The sequence below is a fragment of the Cryptomeria japonica genome, chromosome 7 (assembly GCF_030272615.1).
Source record: "Cryptomeria japonica chromosome 7, Sugi_1.0, whole genome shotgun sequence".
NCBI classification, from domain to species: domain Eukaryota; kingdom Viridiplantae; phylum Streptophyta; class Pinopsida; order Cupressales; family Cupressaceae; genus Cryptomeria; species Cryptomeria japonica.
This window is the reverse complement of record NC_081411.1, coordinates 644,913,918-644,924,244: the sequence shown is the minus strand read 5'-3', so window position 1 is coordinate 644,924,244 and position 10,327 is coordinate 644,913,918.

Sequence of the window (10,327 nt, the reverse complement as noted above, 5' to 3'; positions counted from 1 at the left end):
AGAGGTGTAAAAAGAGAGGTCGGCTAGGATTAGAGGGTAGGTATAAGAAATACCAAAATAATGAAAGGGGTAGGTAGTGTAGGAAATAAGAGATGAATGACATGTGTCATGTGTAGAAAAGGTTAATGAATTAATTAAATAAATAAAGATTTATTTAATTAATAGAAGAAGTAGGGCAATTAAATAAATAAAATATTTATTTAATTTAGGAAAGGGATAATTTAAATAAATAACTGTATTTATTTAAATGAGAAATAAGGCTAGAAGAGGATAAATGAATTAATTAAATAAATAAAGATTTATTTAATTAATAGAAGAATTAAGCTAAAGTAATTAAATAAATAAAATATTTATTTAATTAGACATGACAATTTTAGGTGTCTACATTTTGCCCCTCTTTGAGACAATGCGGCTTGTCGCGTTGTTTCAAAGAAGATAAGCTGAACTGATACAGAGTTGCCCCAGGATGGGAATGATATGCCCCCTCGAGAGATTGGATGAAAAAGTCTGGAAAGATTGCAGACAATCTCGCGATAAGAAAGATGGGAAAGAATGGGCTGATTGGATAATGTGACAAAATCACAGGATGAAGAATACTGACTCGGGAAAATGAAGGGCAGGGCTAGGGTAGGCTATAAGATAAACCACGGGCAAAAGACATCCTCATTGTCATTCACACCCTTACGAGATCACAGTGCAGAGCGAGAAAAGAGCAGCAGCAGTCAGCAGCGATGGCATTCGTTCATAGATTCGATCGTGTCCGCCGATTCCAGCGACCAGCCGATGTAGGAGAGCCAGTAAGTACCCGAAAACCTCCTCGTACTTTCACGCATTTCAAGTTTTGTCATTAATGCATGTTTAGGAGCAATAAATGCGCTAGAAATAGGGTAGTTTAAAAGTGCAAAAACGCGCAACCGCGTCTGTGTCAGCGCCAGGCGCGTCTGTGTCCAACAGGCGCGTCTGTGTCGGGTCCAGGCGCGTCTGTGCCTGGAACCGCGTTTGTGTTGAATGCGGACGCGTTTGTGAAATGTAGTAGCGTCTGTGCTTTTGAATAGCGTTTATGTCATGCAGGGACGTCTGTGTTCCCTGGTCGCGTTTATGTCTGGCATAGGCACGTTTGTATTTAGAAAGCGCGTCTGTGTTGCAGAGGCGCGTTTATGCAGTCCATAAGCGCGTTTATGAGTTAAAAGCGCGTGTGTGTTGAAAAAGTGCGTTTATGTGTTTAAATGCATAGTTTTAGTCCTTAAGGTCAAATCGGCAGTTCTGTGATGAACATACGCTGTCGATTGGATAAGCTGCTGAGAGGATACACTCAAGCAGGTCCTCTAGGAAGATTAGGATAGATCAAGGCACTTTGTGATGAACAGGGAGCACCAGGATATGCAGCACTTTGTGATGAACAGGGAGTGCGAATGTGAGTGACACTTTGTGATGAACAGGGAATGTCACACACGTAGTACTTTGTGATGAACAGTGAGCACTACTAGGATAAATAGCAACACTTTGTGATGAACAGTGAGTGTCACTAGGGTAGATAGCCATATGCATTTGGGTAGCGAGTAGCATTTTGTGATAAACAGTGAATGCCACGATAACTGACAAGATTGATTTGCTTGACTGCAGGAGTATTTGCCGATGTTGGAGTCACGGGAGAGATTCCCATCGACTCAGAGACTGCGTCCAGAGTTGTCCATCCAGGACATGATTTCCATTGAGGAGATGGGTCTCACATATATGCTCTATGTGCCTGAGTTTCGGGAAAACATGGGGTTGCTGACTGCATTGGCCGAGAGATGGCACTCAGAGACATGCACGTTTCACCTGCCGATGGGTGAGATGACAGTGACACTGGAGGATGTATACAGGATATTACATGTCCCTATTGATGGAGAGTTGATCCCCTACGACCGTGACGGTGACAGGGAGGCCTTGAGACGGGTTTTTCAGGATCCTGAGTTGGAGATGAGAGCAGGGCATGTAGCCTGGGACACCATGACTGCCACAGGATTGGCATTGCCGGCAGTTATTGGGGGAGTTATCAGTGGATACCTGTGTCCAGACAGGGCCACACGAGGATTGGCAGTGGGCTGGGGAGGGGCCTTGGAGACACTGATGGCAGAGCACACTAGGTATGCATGGGGGCCATGTGTCCTAGCACATTTGTACTATGAGCTGCATCAGTTTGTATACCACGGATCAGTGGGGCTGGGCTGCGGTGTGACTCTATTGCAGGTGTGGGCCTATGAGCACCTTCCAGTGACGAGGCCGATTCATTTCAGAGGCAGAGGACAGGGACAGAGTTTTGTTCATTTGTATGCCATGATCACATCCCAGCCTCGGATTGGGAGATTGGAGCACTGGAGGAGAGTCATTGATGACATTGATATGGTGATCTGGAGGCCGTACCTGGGGTGCGAGGAGTGGGGTGACGATGCACTGGAGCTACCCTACACCTTCCGGAGCAGGTACCTGATTGGACGGACGCCCTATATATTAGAGAGACAGCTGGTGGATAGGGTATGTAGGCAGTATGGCCGGATTCAGAGGATGCCCCGAGGCTCGGGTATGTATGCCCGTACTGTTAGAGATCAGGTGCAGTTTGGCCCACTGCTATCTTATGATCAGGCAGTGATGCAGCTAGCAGAGATGATGCCGATGCCATGGGACATGTGGCCAGAGGTAGATGATGCAGGGATGGACGCAGAGTACTCTGCGTACTGGGCAGAGCATCCATTTCCGAGGTTGACAGATCCGGCAGAGCCAGTGGATGGAGAGGGTGGAGGAGATGATGATGAGGGAGGAGGGGATGCAGGTAGGGGCCGGCGGAGGTGGAGGGGAGTGGTGGGAGAGAGACGGGTAGCACCTCGGAGGGAGGGAGGTCAGGAGAGAGCAGCTCCAGTGGTGAGAGGACGGGGTGGACTGCCCCTACAGGTGCCAGCAGCACAGGGTCCCAGAGAGGGACAGAGACAGGTACAGCCAGAGGGACAGAGACAGGTACAGCCACAGGTACCTATACAGGCACAGGGACAGGTGCAGGCAGAGGCACAGGGATAGGCACCTGTAGAGGAGGAGCCACAGGCAGGGACGGAGAGCGGAGACTCCGAGGAGGATGAGGTGGTGAGGCTGCGGGAGATCTGCCAGGGCCAGGCAGATGAGATTGAGGATTTGGTTCGAGAGAGGAACCACCTCAGGATCAGGGTCCGAGACACAGAGCGGGAGAGGGATCAGGCCATCCAGAGATATACCGAGGCCGAGACAGCTCTGAGGGCAGGTAGGCGGGCAGCAGAGGATGCAGGGGCAGGCTACGCCTATGTTTTGCGAGCGGGAGAGGAGATCGCCTACTGGAGGGATCTATATTATGCAGCCGTGCCAGCAGAGCAGCGGGCTAGGAGCTTCCAGAGGTCGTCGCGCACAGCGACGGCTACGGGAGGGAGCCGCAGGAGACAGGCATCCAGCGGTGGGGTTATGGGGCCTCCACCACCACCAGAGGGACAGGGGGATCCAGGGGCAGGGCCATCTACAGCTCAGACTCCGTCGAGGCGAGGTGGCTCCGAGGGAGGGAGTTCCTCATAGCTATAGTGGGCTCCCATTGTATCAGTAGATGTATCATTGTTGTATTGTAGACACCTGCGGGTGATTCTTTTGTAGCCATATGATTCTTTTGACATCATTGTATTATGACACATTTGATTGATTATATATATGAGATGATTCATCTTTTGCGGCGGCTATATGCATGTGTACCTTGTGTGATGAGATGTTCTTATGTGATGCATGTTTTATGATATGGATGCTTATATGATGCAAGGCCATATATTTTTGTTCTTTTATGTTGTATATGTGATGCATGATGCAAATGAAAATGTATGTGATGCAAATGATTATTTATATAATGAAAATGTGAGATGTGCTAACATGTGTTGTATGCAGGATGTGATGCCATTATAATATCTATATGTATGAAATGCTTATATGTGGTGATGCAGGTGCAACTATATGAAATGCACATGTTTTTGGTGTGTCATTATACTCAGTCATGTGATAGCGGGCTACGCGGACTCGAGAAGGACAATGGAAGTCAATCAAGAAAGGGGGATGGAAGACAGAAGATATGAACGTGAAAGAGCTTCTTGTGCGTTATCATCATTGAGCTTTATTATGGCAGAATAGGTTATGACAATCGAGGCATATGTTCGGCCCAGAAAGTCATTGTACCTGTTTGCATGGAGATAAGACAGTCACAAACAAGGAATGCCCCAGTTCACACTAGACTCACAGTGTCCTCATATCCTTGGACAAGTCATAGTATTACTAAAAGACAATCCACAGACAGCAAATGCAAATAAGTGACGATACCCCATCCTCGCCTTTCTAGTCAAAGACATCCTGGAGATAGAATCTCTAGTCAAAGACATCCCGGAAAAGCTAAAAGACATGTCACCAAAAAGATGAAACCAAAAGAAAACCAAGACTCGACACCCACATCCACTGTAGTCCTCAAGTTTGTGTCTCTTGTCACTTGTTTAAGTCAAATTTTGATTGTGGTCACAATGTTCACTTTCACAAAAAGGATAGATAGCACTGAACCATATGTTGTCTGAGTCTGTTAAAAGATTTGATTTTGTTGAAGCCCATTGTTGCTGCTGTGTTTCCTTGGAAACTGACTGAATCCATGAAACTGATACCTTATTGTGGAGAAGATGGAACTTTATTGCGGATCTGCGATGCAAAATGTTGCTTTATTGCGAATTGTGCGCGGATAGACTGAAGAAAGCTGAAAGAAACTGTATTCCTCGAAACATGTGATGTTCTCAGTTCCACACCCATTACTAGACGCAGGAATTGGCCGTAGTCACAGATAGGATCTGATTTATTATGGATGGAAAGAGAGTGAAAAGGGAGGGTTTATTATGAATGGCTAACCAATCTCGGGTAGATCAATAACAAGCCATGATGGGAATGGGTAAGTTTATTGTGGGTGAATTGGTCGTGATTGTGTGCGAAGTGAAAGAATGAAAGGGAATCCTGAAAGAGGGAGGAGCAAAGTCCCTACGCATGGCGCTGGTGACCCAGTTTTCACCATGGTACTTGCCCAGGGCGCCACCGAAGTGGTTTTCACCGTTGGACGAAATTATATACTTTTTTGGATTTTGCAATTTTTTTGTTGTCACAAGGCGCCTGTTTGCCAGGTTTTCACCAAGTAACAATTTTTTTGTTTTATAATTTTTTTTGTATTTTTGAATTTTTTTGATTTTTTTTGTATTTTTGCATTAGGATACTCAAAAAGAGCTTATGTGTAGAACCTGCGAAGGTGCATGCTGTTGATAGGATCCTCCAAAGATTCACCTTCTGTAGTTGAGAGCTGATATGCCCCAGATCCATATGCTGCTGTGATGATGTAAGGACCAAGCCAGTTGGGTTCAAATTTGCCCTTCTTTTCTCTATCTTGCTGATTCTTGGGGTTCTCTCTGAGGACTAAGTCACCTACCTCAAATGTGCGAGGCTTGACCTTGTGATTATAACTGCGACTCATTCGTTGTTGGTAAGCCTTGAGATGATTAAAAGCAGTGTGTCGTCGTTCCTCCAACAGTTCTAGTTCTTGTAAGCGAGAGACCCTGTAGTCTTCATCGTTGATTATGTTTCTCAAGGAGACCCGTAAAGAAGGTAACTCGACCTCAATAGGCAAGATGGCTTCAGCACCATAGACAAGTGAGTAAGGTGTAGCTCCTGTAGGTGTGCGGACACTGGTACGATAGGCCCAAAGTGCGGGATTGAGTTGGACATGCCAGTTACGGCCAGCGTCGTCGACTGTCTTTTTAAGTATTTTGAGAATTGTTTTGTTAGATGCCTCAGCTTGGCCATTACCTTGGGGGTAATATGGTGTGGAGAAACGATGAGAGATATGGAATCGCTCACAGAGTTCACGAACATCCTGATTCTTGAAAGGACGCCCGTTGTCGGTAATAATGGAAGTAGGAATCCCGTATCGGCAAATGATGTAGTTCAGGATGAAAGTAGCGATTTGTTTCCCAGTAACTTGCGTGAGAGGCACAGCTTCAATCCACTTTGTGAAATACTCTGTGGCTGTGATAATGAATTTATGTCCGTTGGAAGGAGGGTGAATCTTGCCTATGAGATCGAGTCCCCACTGACAAAAGGGCCAAGGAGATGCAAGTGGCTGTAGTTCTTGTGCTGGTGCGTGTATGAGGTCTCCATGAATTTGACACTGCTTACACCTCTTGACAAACTGATATGCATCTTTTTCCATAGTAGGCCAGTAGTATCCAGTCCTGATGAGTTTCTTGGCCAAGGTAGGACCACTAGTATGCGGACCACATATCCCTTCGTGCACTTCTCGTAATGCAATCTGAGCTTCGTCACTCTCTAAACATCTAAGGAGGGTGCCATCTAGACCTCGTCGGTATAGGATATCAGCTAGGATAACGTATCGGGAGGATTGGCGGATGAAAGTGCGACGTTGGTTGTTCGATAAATCGGGAGGTAAAATGTTGTCGCGAAGGTATGTGAATATGGAACCATATAACTGGGATTCAGGACCAACAACACATATCATTTCCGTGAGAGTGATCTCATATGACGGAATCAGCAGGTTGTCAACCAGGAACTCATAACAGGTCTCATTTTGTGGTAGGTCAATGAGTGAAGCAATTGTAGTCATGGCATCAGCAGCGCGATTCTGTTCTCTTGGTATCTGCTCGAACTCTATCTTTGCAAAGTGTTGTTTCAGATCATCTACCAGTTGTTTGTAAGGCATTAGCTTTTCATCTTTTGTTTGATAATCATCAGTTGCTTGACGGATGACAAGTTGAGAATCGCCAAAAACACGAAGTTCCTGGATCTTCCACTGAACTGCAATTCTTAACCCTGTTGTTAATGCCTCGTATTCCGCTATATTGTTGGTGCAAGGAAATGATAAGCGGTATGACTTTGGTATAGAATCGCCTTGGGGAGTTATAAAGAGTATACCCGCTCCTGCCCCGTGCTGTGTGTATGAGCCATCAAAGTATAGTTGCCATGGCTTTGCAGGTGATATTGTTAGAATGGACTCATCTGGAAATTCTGACTGTAGAGGAACATCATCTATCATGGGAGCATCTGCCAGTTGATCTGCAATGGCTTGTCCTTTGATTGCTTTTCTGTCCACGTATTCAATGTCGAATTCACTCAAAATCATTACCCACTTGGCCAGTCGCCCAGTAAGTGTAGCTTTGTTGAGCAGATATTTTAGTGGATCAATTCTGGCAATCAACTTGGTCTTGTGAGTGAGCATATAATGTCGTAATTTTTGTGAAGCGAAGACCACAGCGAGACATGCACGCTCAATTGGTGTGTAGTTGAGCTCATATCCCACCAATGTGCGACTGATATAGTAGACTGCTTTTTCCTTGCCGTCAGGTATTTGCTGTGCTAGTAGTGCCCCCAGTGCTGTTGGAGTAGCTGATATGTAAAGTAGCAATGGTTGATTCGGAATTGGTGGCATCAAAACTGGCGGGTTCAAAAGATAGTCTTTAAGTGCCTGAAAAGCCTGTTGACAGTTCTCGTCCCATTTGAACTTAATGTTTTTGTGTAGCAGGTGCTGGAAAGGATTACACTTATCTGCAAGTTGTGCTATGAATCTTCGTATGGACTGGAGTCTCCCTTGTAAAGACCTAAGTTGACTGATATTCTTGGGTGGCGGCATGTCCAAGATAGCCTTGACTTTTGCTGGATCCGCTTCTATTCCTCTTTTAGACACAATGAATCCTAGGAGCTTCCCGGAGGTTACTCCAAAGACACATTTCTTTGGATTTAATCTTACCTTGTATTTTTCCAGCCTATCAAAAGCAACTGAAAGTATGTCCAAGTGTGTATTTCTGTCTATTGATTTAACCAAAAGGTCGTCGACATAATCTTCCACCTTTACATGCATGAGATCATGGAAGATAGTCGTCATGGCTCGTTGATACGTGGCACCTGCATTTTTCAGCCCAAAGGGCATGACATTCCAGCAGAAGGTTCCCCATGGACAAGTGAATGATGTTTTATGTTGATCTTCAGGTGCAATCCTGATCTGATTATATCCAGAGAATCCGTCCATTAAAGATAACATCTCATGGCCTGCTGTGAGATCAACAATTAAATCAATGTTTGGTAATGGGAAATCATCCTTCGGACAAGCCTTGTTGATATCCCTGAAGTCTGTACATATTCGGATGTTGCGATCTGGTTTGCTAACAGGCACTAAGTTGGAAATCCATTCAGGATAATCAATTGGGCGTATGAATCCGACATCTAGTAATTTCTCCAGCTCTGCCTTGACTAATAATGCCACCTGTGGATGCATTTTTCTCAATTTCTGTTTTACTGGTTTTGCCCCCGGTTTGACTGTTAAATGATGCATTACTAAGTCGGGGTCTAGTCCAGGCATATCAGCATAAGACCATGCGAAGTTGACTTGTCGTGCCTTAAAGAAGCTTATGAACCTTGCTTTCTCGGCCTCTGTCAATGATTGAGCCAAAAATATGTTGTGTGGAACCTCGGCTGTACCAATGTTTGTCTTTATAGTCTCCTCTACCAACATGGATGATTTTTCCTCGTATGATGTTGGGAGAATGTCAAGCCTTCCATCTTCGGGCGCCTCAGAGAGGTTTTCACCCTCAGATACGTCCTTTCTTTTTACTTTTTTAGAGTCAGAGAGCGCCACAGTGTGGTTTTCGCCGTAAGACCCTTGTTTTGTCTTTATTTTCACATTTTTGCGACTAGAAGGCCCGACACCCTCACCAAAGTATGCCATGTTATTTAGCTCTATGGCGTATCCTGCTTTATGGTCTCCAAGAGGAAGATCATCGCGAATGCCAAGATAATCCACGATAGCTTCGTCATTTTGAAATGTATCGATCTGTGGTGGTCCATCCTGATCCCAGTCAATGAGTTGGGGGTGAACGAGGGGAAGGTCTTTAGTGTTTTTAGAATCCGCAAGGCTAATAGTGAAGATGTGGTTATATTCAGGTATGTCAAGGTAGTCATCGAGGTCGTCAATGGCACTCTCCTCATCAGTGTCGATCGTGAGTGAGTCCAAATTATCATCACTAGTAGCACCCTCAGGGACAGGTGTCCTCATCCTATGTGATCCTGACCTAGGGCCCTGAAACGAAGCTTGTGCGGGATCCTTATGGGTCGGTTCTTGACCAACTCTGAATTTCTTGTAAAACTCCTCCTCCTCTGTAGGTTCATCTGGCTCTCTAAATGTCTCATTAAGTTCATAATCGCTGGAGGATTTGTCTGAACCCCATTCCCACTTATTGGAGTCTGTGGAATAATTATCCTCTTGTTGAACTTCAGCCACTTTGACTCGCCATATCTGTTTTGTTTTCTTGTGTTGAATCTTGGGGTTTAGAAAACCAAGCCCCTTAGAGCGTTCCCTTCTTGTAGTTAGCTCAGGTTGTAGAGGCTCCATGACACCTTCTTTGCGTAGTCCGAGAGGACTTTTTCCATCATACCCGAATCTCTGCAGAATTTTGAAACCTTTACCATAGTTTTCACAGGGTATTATAATTTGATCATGTGTATCATCTCCAGCGTCCTTATATAGCATTTTATATAAACTTTCTTCCTCTAGTTCGCCCCATTTTTGAAAGACGGTAGGATCCCATTTGAGGAGCATGATGGAGATTTGCTTATTTGGATGTGGTCGCCCATATTCCTTGGGGGAGTTCATGACTTGTCGTAAGAACATTGTTTGATTCAGAGTGTATTCTCCCATGCCTTTGTCTTGAAACTTGGCTCTAAGTTCACCTTGTTTGGATGTCGAGGGCTTTAATGACTCAGGATCAATATATGCTGAAGAAGGAGTAGCCTCACGATTGCTGGGAATGATAATCTCAGTATGTGATCTCAAGTTATTGCAATATATGAATGGATTTGGATCACCATTGACCGTTACCTCGACTCCATTATGAGGAAATTTTATGCACTGATGGTATGTTGATGGGACCGCTCTCATTTCATGAATCCATGGACGTCCTAGCAATATGTTATACGTGAGGTCTAGATCCAGGACTTGACAAATCACGTCCTTTGTTACTGGCCCTATTCTGAGTGGTAAGATGACCGTGCCCTTGGACGAGCGCTCTTCATCATCATAATCCTTAATAGTGATTTGGTTTGTAGCATTCACAGCTTTGTCAGAATATCCCAATTGTCTGATGGTGCTCAATGTACAAATATTAAGACCTGCTCCTCCATCTATCAGGACTCGTTTTATTCGGTGTTTATGTATGAAGGCTTCAATATGTAGAGGTGCATTGTGAGGCTGACTTATGGAGGC